The following is an 8,425-nucleotide window of genomic DNA, read 5'->3' on the forward strand; positions in this document are numbered from 1 at the left end:
AAGATCCTTAGAGCCTTGGATGGAAAATATGATACCATGTGCACTTTGATCCAAATGATGCACAATTACAAAGATCTCAAGCCTACGGAAGTCATTGGTAGAATTGTTGCTCACGAAATGTCACTCATGGATAAGGATCAACTCCACAACAAGTCAAGTGGTGCTTACAAAGCTTCAAGTGATGCTCCTACAACATCAAGTGACAAGCTAGTCTCCAATGAAGAATTGAGCTTAATGGTGAAAAACTTCAACAAGTTCTACAAGAATAGAAGCAAAGAGAGAAGCTCCAAGTCAAGGTCCTACAATGACAAAAGATCTTCTAGTCGTGATCGTAATTGCTACAATTGTGGAGGACCTGGACACTATTCCAGTGAGTGTACGGCTCCCTACAATAAAAGAGAAGACTCACCAAAAAGGAGAATTAGAAGGGATGAATCACCTCCAAGAGAGAGGAGTAGAGATCATCGTTATGAACGAAGACCCTTCCATTGAAGAAAGGATTCGAAAAAGGGAGGACAAGTCAAAAAAGAGCAACACAAGACGAAGACATCAAGCTCACGTTCGTGAACGGGTATCCGGTTTCGACTCCAACAACTACTCCTAGAGAAGCTATCACTCCGACTCCGACTATACTCAAGATGAAGGTGTTGCCGGTCTTGCACTTGAGTCATCCAACTCCTATGACATATTTGGCTCACCAAATGAAGGAATTGGAAGATGCTTCATGGCTAAAGGCCCCACTTGTGTCATCCAACTCCTATGACATGTATTTAAGTTTCCGGTCAATACAGTTCTAGCATGAATAATAAACATTTATCACGAACAAGAAAATATGATAATAACCAATTTATTATTGCCTCTAGGGCATGTTTCCAACAGCGTCACTATTGGAGATGCCCTAAGCTCCCAAGATTTGGAGCCTCCTGGTGCGTTGGGGACTATGGGGGAGGCTACGGGCCCAACTTGTAAGGGTGTGTGTCCATGAGCTAACCAGTTTTTTTTGGTTTTGAGAAGGTATTGCCTAGTTTTTTGTTTTTTCCTTTTTTGTGTTTCTCATTTGTTTCATTTGTTTTGTTTTTTGTTTTTTTCCTACTCTTTTCTTTTATTTATTTTTTATTTTATTTTTTCAGATTTTAGTTCATGAATATTTATTAAAAGCTCTGAACATTAAAAAACGATAAACTTTTTTAGAATTCAGGAGTATTTTTAAAATTCATGAACATTTCAAAATTGGTGAATATTTTTCAAATTTGCGAACAATGTTGGTAATCCATGAGTATTTTTTTTAATTCATGAAAATTTTAAAAACGTTTTTTAGTTTGTAAAAATATTATAATTCATGCTTTTTGTACAAGAATTTCTTTTGATTTAATGAACTTATTCAAACAAAAAATATGATAACCTTTTTTTCTGAGCTAGCAGTGGAGCGAGTGTAAAATTGAGAAATAAGGGCCTGTTTGGGACTGCTCTGCTCTTTAAAATTCAACTCTGCTCCGGAAAACACAAGCCAAACAGGGGCAGCTCCACGATATGCTGCTCCGCAAAAAACTAGAATCTGGGGTATAGCTCCTAGTTTTTTATGAAGCTTCTCAGGGGGTGCTTCAAAAAACTCTAGAAGCTGGAGTTGGGTGGAAATTACCCACCACTGCCACCAGTAAGTGGATACCCCTTCGTTTCTCCGCCCTCAACCAATCAAATAGATCCTTTCCACCAAATTTTACATTCTTGAAGCTGGAGCTAGATGGAAGCCAAACATTATCTTTGGTAGTGCTACAACTTCTGCTTGAAACTGCTCCAAAGTGAATTTATTGGAGCGAAACTGATTTTGAAGAAGCGGAGCAGTCCCAAACAAGCCCTAAGAGATCGAGGCACTCCCGGGCGCTCTCAGAGTTTAGTCGATTCTGGCCGTCCGATCCGTTTTCCTGATGCGATTCTAGCCATCGGATCAAGCCTCTGGACGATCTTGGCCACCGGATCAAATCCCGGAACTGTTTTAATGAATAGTTACCGCCCCCTCCCAGTCTCTCTCACTCCGCGAATTCAGCATGATCTCGCCGGCGTGTGGGGTAACCCGCTGGTGGGCCCCGCATGTCATTTGCTGTGGCTGAGGCGCGTCCCGTGCGGCCCGTTGGCGTGCTCCACCGGTAAAAGATCTCATGCCACCGCCGAAATTCCCGAGCACCGCCGAGGGCATTTGTGACATTTCACCTAATCCAATGCCAAGTGGCTTCTCATCATTGGTTGCTCCCTCCCCAATCAGCGAGCCAGCTAGGGCCGGGTCTCTTCCTCGCATCTCTCTCGTGTTGAAGCCGCCGCCCCCTCCCCTTCCCCTCGTGCCGCCGTCCCCTCCCCTTCCCCTCGCGCCGCCGCCCCCTTCCCCTCGCGCCGCCGCCCCTCCCCTTTCCCTCGCGCCGCCGCCGTCGGAGAAGCACCGCGGCCACTGCTGCTCCGCGTCGCCGCTCCTCACCCATCCACCGCGACCGCCTCCTCTCCCGGAACCCTAGCCAGCCGCACGCAACCCATGGCGTCGTCCAGCTCGCCGCCCTCGGCCATCGCGTCGTCGCGGGGCTCATCGCGCAAGCGCACGGCTTCCGCCAAGGCCGCATCAGAGGCCGACCAGGAGGCCACGGTCTCCAAGTGCTCCCGCAAGAGTGCCGCGTCCGGGAAGAAGAAGTCGGCGCCCAAGGCGGCGGCGGGAAAGAAGCCACAGAATTGGTGAGAGTCTCCATGCTTCACCACTGCTAGGTACATCTTCCTCCTCAGCTGCATATGATTTTGATTATTTTGTTCCTTGCTTTATGTGGGATCTGATAACATTTTGTTTATATATTCATTGGATGTACAAGCAGCAGAAGCAAACCTCCTCTCCGCTCATTGCTGGTGGTTCAGACTCCGATGTAGATCGATCCAGTGCCACCCTCCTCGGTTATTTTGCTTGGTGGTACGTGGATCTGCTCGTGTATTAGTAAATCATGTTGTTGACGCAGCAGGAGCGCTTGGTGCCACGTCCACTTCATCTGATTATGTGAATATAGTGGTTGACATGCTCGGTTCATCCTCATCGGCGTCTAAACCTGAGGCTCCTAACTTTCTCAAATGTTCTCCAGTTATTCCCCCCTCTCCTTCAGATGTGATTAATTTGGCATGGGTACGCGTACAATCGGAATGAGTAAGGTGGGCTTCGTGTTGCTTTCTCTTATCTCATGGCTGCCTCTTGTGTGCAGGTTAATTAATTATTTTGGTGCTCGATTAGTCGCCATTGTCGGATGATACTTTAGGTTTGCACTTCCCATTGAGCTCTTGGCCTGGTTGCTGGCATTGGTTCTTCTGTTGTGCTACTTACTGCAGTTTCGTTGTTGATTTAGTAGGAAAGCTGATGTTTATCTACACAAGGGACTTGCTATATTGCGTACTCGGATGCAACATTTACTGGGCCATCAAAAAGGAGGTTAAAACTCCCGCCATCCCCCTCCTCTTTCTCTCTGTGTGTGTGCGCGTACGTGTATGACTGATTCCGTTAGCTGTCGCCATCTGTTCATTTGCAGGGGGGCTGGATCCCAAGGGGCCGAGTTGTAGTCCTCCAGAGTTGTTGGGAAGAAGATGGGTAAGCTCCTCTTGCTCTTCCACCCCTCTGCTGCGAGGATCTATAATTTTGTGCACGCTACTGATTTTGGAGACTTTTAGAGTATTGAGCTACATCACTAGCGAACGAGCTTGCAAAATTTTCCAGTATGCTGCACCTGTGATTAGAGGTTCAGGCCGTACCAGTTTTTGGGTCTTTATATTGGTGATTTCGTTCTGTTAGGAGGTCACTACCGAAGGAGTAAATTACTAGCGAAAGAGCAGTTGATGTATGAACATCATTGGGTTCAAGGAGTAAATTATTATGGTTTGGCTGAAATGTCAGTTCATTACTATTACATGAAATCTAGAACCTATGCTAATGTGTCCAATCTAGACAAGGAGGACAGATATTTATTGGGGGGCCTGATTCTTATGTAGTTTCTCTCTATATTGCAGAACTCCCTACTCTCATTTGGTGCACCCCAGTATGTAGTGTCAATGATTTCAATGTCCCCAGGAATCTCAAACCGTATGTACAGTCAATGATTGCAATGCCTCTAGGGATATCCCAAGAAATATTTCTTAGTTCCAAGTTCTGAATACGCGTCAATCCAGCATCTATTTTTGACCCTGTAGATGAATTTATCCCTGGATGTTTATGCCCGGAAGGAGGAGGCATACCAATGATAGTTTGAATCAAACTAATAGAGGACGCCACCATCGATTATGGTGTCGAGCGACTAAAATGTAATGAACTGGTAGTGCGACTGTTGACCTCCTTGAAACTAATCACGTTCTTCGCTCCCGAACTCACGCAGTAGACAAGCAACTCTTCTTTTATAACTGCAGACAAGTATGACTCCATACCCTTAAATTCCCTGCACTATTCTCAGGGTCGTTGAATACATAATGTGACCCCACATAAATGGTTAGGAACTAGCTAAATTTTATTTATCTTCGATTCCCTACCAAAATATTCCTACTGCATATGTTAGGAAGGATCTATAAGAGTTGCTGCTATGTATATGTTGTTGAAACCTCCAATGTAGTTAATCTCCGGCTCTTATCATCTTTCTTTGTTCAAGCCCTTGAGAGAATGCTTTTAAATTTATGAACTGAATATAATTCAAGATTTAGTGAAAATGCACAGTGATCTTTACAACTTATCTATTTCTTTTTTCTGTGAGACTTCTTCGAAGATAATAATTTGCCCAAAAATAATGTTCAGTAGTCATGTTCCCCTTTTAATCACTGTACTTTAGTAATCTTGATATCTACAAAATCTTTGAAACCTGACACCACTCATGTAATTGGCCATTATTTTTTGTCTTAAAGTCCCATGTCTTATCGCTAATTGCAGCATTGTTTTTCACCAGTGTGTCATAGATTCAGTTCTGCATGATGTGCTTGGTATAGGAGAAAATCAGTCTGCCAATATTATTTTCCTGCTATTTGACATACACATGTTTACATAAACTGTACCAGTTGCATGGATGTACCAATTGTTATCCAGCAAGCTTTGAAAGTTAACACAAAGAATCTGCACCCTAGGATAATTGTAAGGAATGTGTGACCAAAACCACATCTACCTTTTCTAATGTTATTATCCTAGGTGCTCCGCAGGACACGCACAGCCGCCACCACACCGCAGAGACGGACGAGGATGTGATGCTGCTCCTTCTTGTGGTGTATGCGTCGGCGTGGCTTGCGGTAGTGAGGCATATCCTCGTGGGCAATGCTATTTGAAGACCATTCAAGTGATTTAAAAGAGAAGATGTCCAGAATGTAACGAGGTTGAAGATGACGATCAAAAGATTGACGTATTAAGCGACTGTCAAGATGCCAATAATGCTTGCCCCCTGCCATTATTAGTAATGCCCTTGCTCTTCTTTATGAAATCTTTCCTATTATATATTGATGCATCAACTATCATTGCAGATCGTGAGATCCCTATTTACATGGATGACTCAGCGGCTGGCCTGTACAGAGTTGCGTGGCAGGCATGTGTTCCCAGCCACCTTACCAATTGTAGGCTTAGAATGATTTGCTTCGTCCCAAGTGTTGTTCGTCGACAATTACTTTGTATGTCCATGTCGATTCTGAATTTAGAGGACACATATGTTTTGGTAGGAAGTGTATTGTTCTTCTATTTTTTCCTGGTGTATACTGACTCGTGCAGATTATGAATTCCCTATTTAATGGATCGCTCGGTGTTGTCCTGCATGAATGCATATGCTAAATCTGGATTCCTACTAACTTAACATTACCTGCTTGACCAAAATGTTGGGACCGGCACCCTCAATTCCACAGTTTCAATGTCGAATAAGAGCTTCGAGGGGCTCACACAACTGATACCGGCTCACACCAAGGATGAAATGTGTAAGGACACCACAACCACACCTGAAAACTTCACCCTTCTCTCAGAATAAATGTCATCTCTAAAACCAGCCCAACACAACAGGCAAATGAAAAAGACACCAAAAAGACATAATTAGAAAGCAAGCCAACTTGTTGAAACTAAAAGAAAACAACTAGCCACAATAACCAGCTAGAGCAAAAATATTAATCCCACGAGTGTAGAACGGAGTAGCAAAGGGCACATTAGCCTCTAGTAATAAGTGATGTCCTGCCCTTTTGAGAGAAAATAATCACATCAACTGCTGCCATACTTTTGATATCATTGAGTTATTTCCTTACTGAGCCCTTCTTGCTAGATTATAAACTGGTCACACATTTTAAGATTCAACTTCGACCATCAGTTAGGCCAATAATATATGAGTTATTAATTTCATAAAGCATATACCATAGGAATTATCCAATACAAATTCAATGACATGATATTTGAGTCACATAACCCAAGTTTTGGTAAACCCTCGGCCATCTATTGCATCCAAATATTGCCTTTAAATATGGATCATCTCAAGGAGTCAAAAGGGCAGGATGGTCATTTTATGTCAAACCTTAATTATTATGCATAAACCTAAAATGCCTTGTAAAAGTTAATAGAGGGGATGTCAACACGAGTGACTAGCAACAAAGCAAGCGTCTCATTTTGGTTCTCACCTGATCATCTCAGTGACTTATCTTGCGAGCCCTGTAGAGCAACTCACTACATGTTCGTTGTAGAGGGAAGCCATGAAGATAGAAATTAGCAAATCATGTAGAATAAAATCTAATTGTCTTTGCCCTTATGATGGTCGCTACTTCACCATTAGCAATCAATTAACAATTTAATATTATTTTGTATTCATGTTTCAATTGAGTTACACAAAGGATTTGGTAACGCGGCCTATCTTTCTCTTGCTCTACTAGTTTGAAATCAATCAACACTAAGAAGTTGTTCAATGTTGGTTGAGTTTGTGATAGCTTTGTTATGGTTTGCTAGCGGCATTCGCTTTAGGGTTGCTCATATGTAGACAAATGTTGGCAACTACACTACTCGTGGTCGACAACGAACCGACAACGAACCGGCTCCACCCTCCTCATATGCGCCACCCTCGCCGGTGCATTGCACCATGACCATCGGTGAGGCTTGTGGCCATTACATGGACATGATGCGGGAGGAGCAAGAGGAGCAATCCCAGGAGGCGCAGGCCGCCGCCGCCTACAACCACCAGCTCCTCCTGGAGCAGCTCACCGCCGGTAAGGCAATCGCGGCGTACGCGTACCTGGCGGAGCAAGCGGCGCTGCTCGAGTCCTACCGCTCCGCCCGCAACATCCTTCGCCCACTGGTGGTACCACCAGCATCTGGCAAAACTGGAGGGTGCCTACAAGGAGTTCGATGAGGCGGCAGATGAGGTGTGGGGCAAGACCGACGACGAGGCGGAGGATATCGCCAGCTTCGCTGAGGCCGCGCCCCGCCGCCACGACCATGAAGGCGACACGTCTGTGGGCGCCGCCGGCAACGAGGAAGAGTAGAACACGCTATGTTGCCACCGCTCGGGTCCCAAGAAGGCCACCACTCCTCCCCTCCCGTTGAAGCCAAGCTTGGTGGGATGAACATCAACGGCCGATTAGCCGCTTGGCGGCGTCCTGGAGGCGGACAACTTTACTTCTGGGGCTCCGGAGGCAGAGCTGGAGAAGGCGAAGCTTTAGTTCTCTAGGTTCATGGCCGGACACGAGGAATGGGCGCCGACGATCATAGATTAGGTTAATTAATTTTACCTTCAGAGCCAGAGGAGCACCGCTTATAGTTGAAGTATGTCTGAAATGTAATGAAATCCGGCATGTTTATATGAAATTCGTCCGCGTTTGAACAAATTTCTTCCGGTTAGTTCGGATTGTTGCCCAAATGTATGCAGGCAGAGTTGGATGGCAGCCTCCCGCATCCGTGTCCGCAGACTGGTCCCCCCTGTCCATGGATGGATGCGGGAGAAAATTTACGGGTCGCCGTTAGAGATGCCCTTACAATGAAAAAGATCAAAATATTCTGATATTAACAAATAGCCCCTGCCCAATCAAAGACTGACATGGCTATAATTATAGAACAGTATGGTGATGTGCAAACCAACCAGTTCCAGATGGCACACCTACTGTCTCCTTCAACTCACTACCCTGGCTCTAACTCTGGCTACCGGTTTTCTTCATCTGAGCGTAGAACTCAGGGCACCGCGTGCTTCCTGTAGTTTCATCTCCTGGCCTTTTCCACTTCCAAGGAGTACATGTACAGTTGATGCGTGTTGAATAAGAGAGTTTGGTGATCAAGAGATAGGAACAACATCAATCACAATGTGAGGATCTCTTAGTTGCATTGATCAGTCTATAATACGAATTGGGCATTTATCCAAATTGTGCCATTGCATTGTGTGTGAAGCTAGTGAAAATTTCCTCTTTGTAACGGAGTTGATAGACTGTCAACCAT

The 8,425-nt window shown here is 44.8% G+C and overlaps 1 long non-coding RNA gene across 13 annotated transcripts; it reads left to right on the forward strand.

The window, feature by feature from the left end:
* The first annotated feature begins 2,306 nt into the window (after nt 1-2,306).
* LOC123182539 (uncharacterized) lies at nt 2,307-5,769 on the forward strand. Of its 13 annotated transcripts, none has more exons than XR_006492215.1 (7): nt 2,308-2,745; nt 2,850-3,148; nt 3,225-3,278; nt 3,366-3,448; nt 3,546-3,604; nt 4,021-5,435; nt 5,503-5,769. It is a non-coding gene; the product is annotated as an uncharacterized lncRNA (long non-coding RNA). The 13 variants fall into 13 exon arrangements; XR_006492216.1 differs by having other exon boundaries at nt 2,311-2,745; nt 5,188-5,435; XR_006492218.1 differs by having other exon boundaries at nt 2,850-3,448; nt 4,021-4,093; nt 4,201-5,435.
* The last annotated feature ends 2,656 nt before the right edge of the window (nt 5,770-8,425 follow it).

Source organism: Triticum aestivum, chromosome 1D (assembly GCF_018294505.1).
Source record: "Triticum aestivum cultivar Chinese Spring chromosome 1D, IWGSC CS RefSeq v2.1, whole genome shotgun sequence".
Classification (NCBI taxonomy): Eukaryota; Viridiplantae; Streptophyta; class Magnoliopsida; order Poales; family Poaceae; genus Triticum; species Triticum aestivum.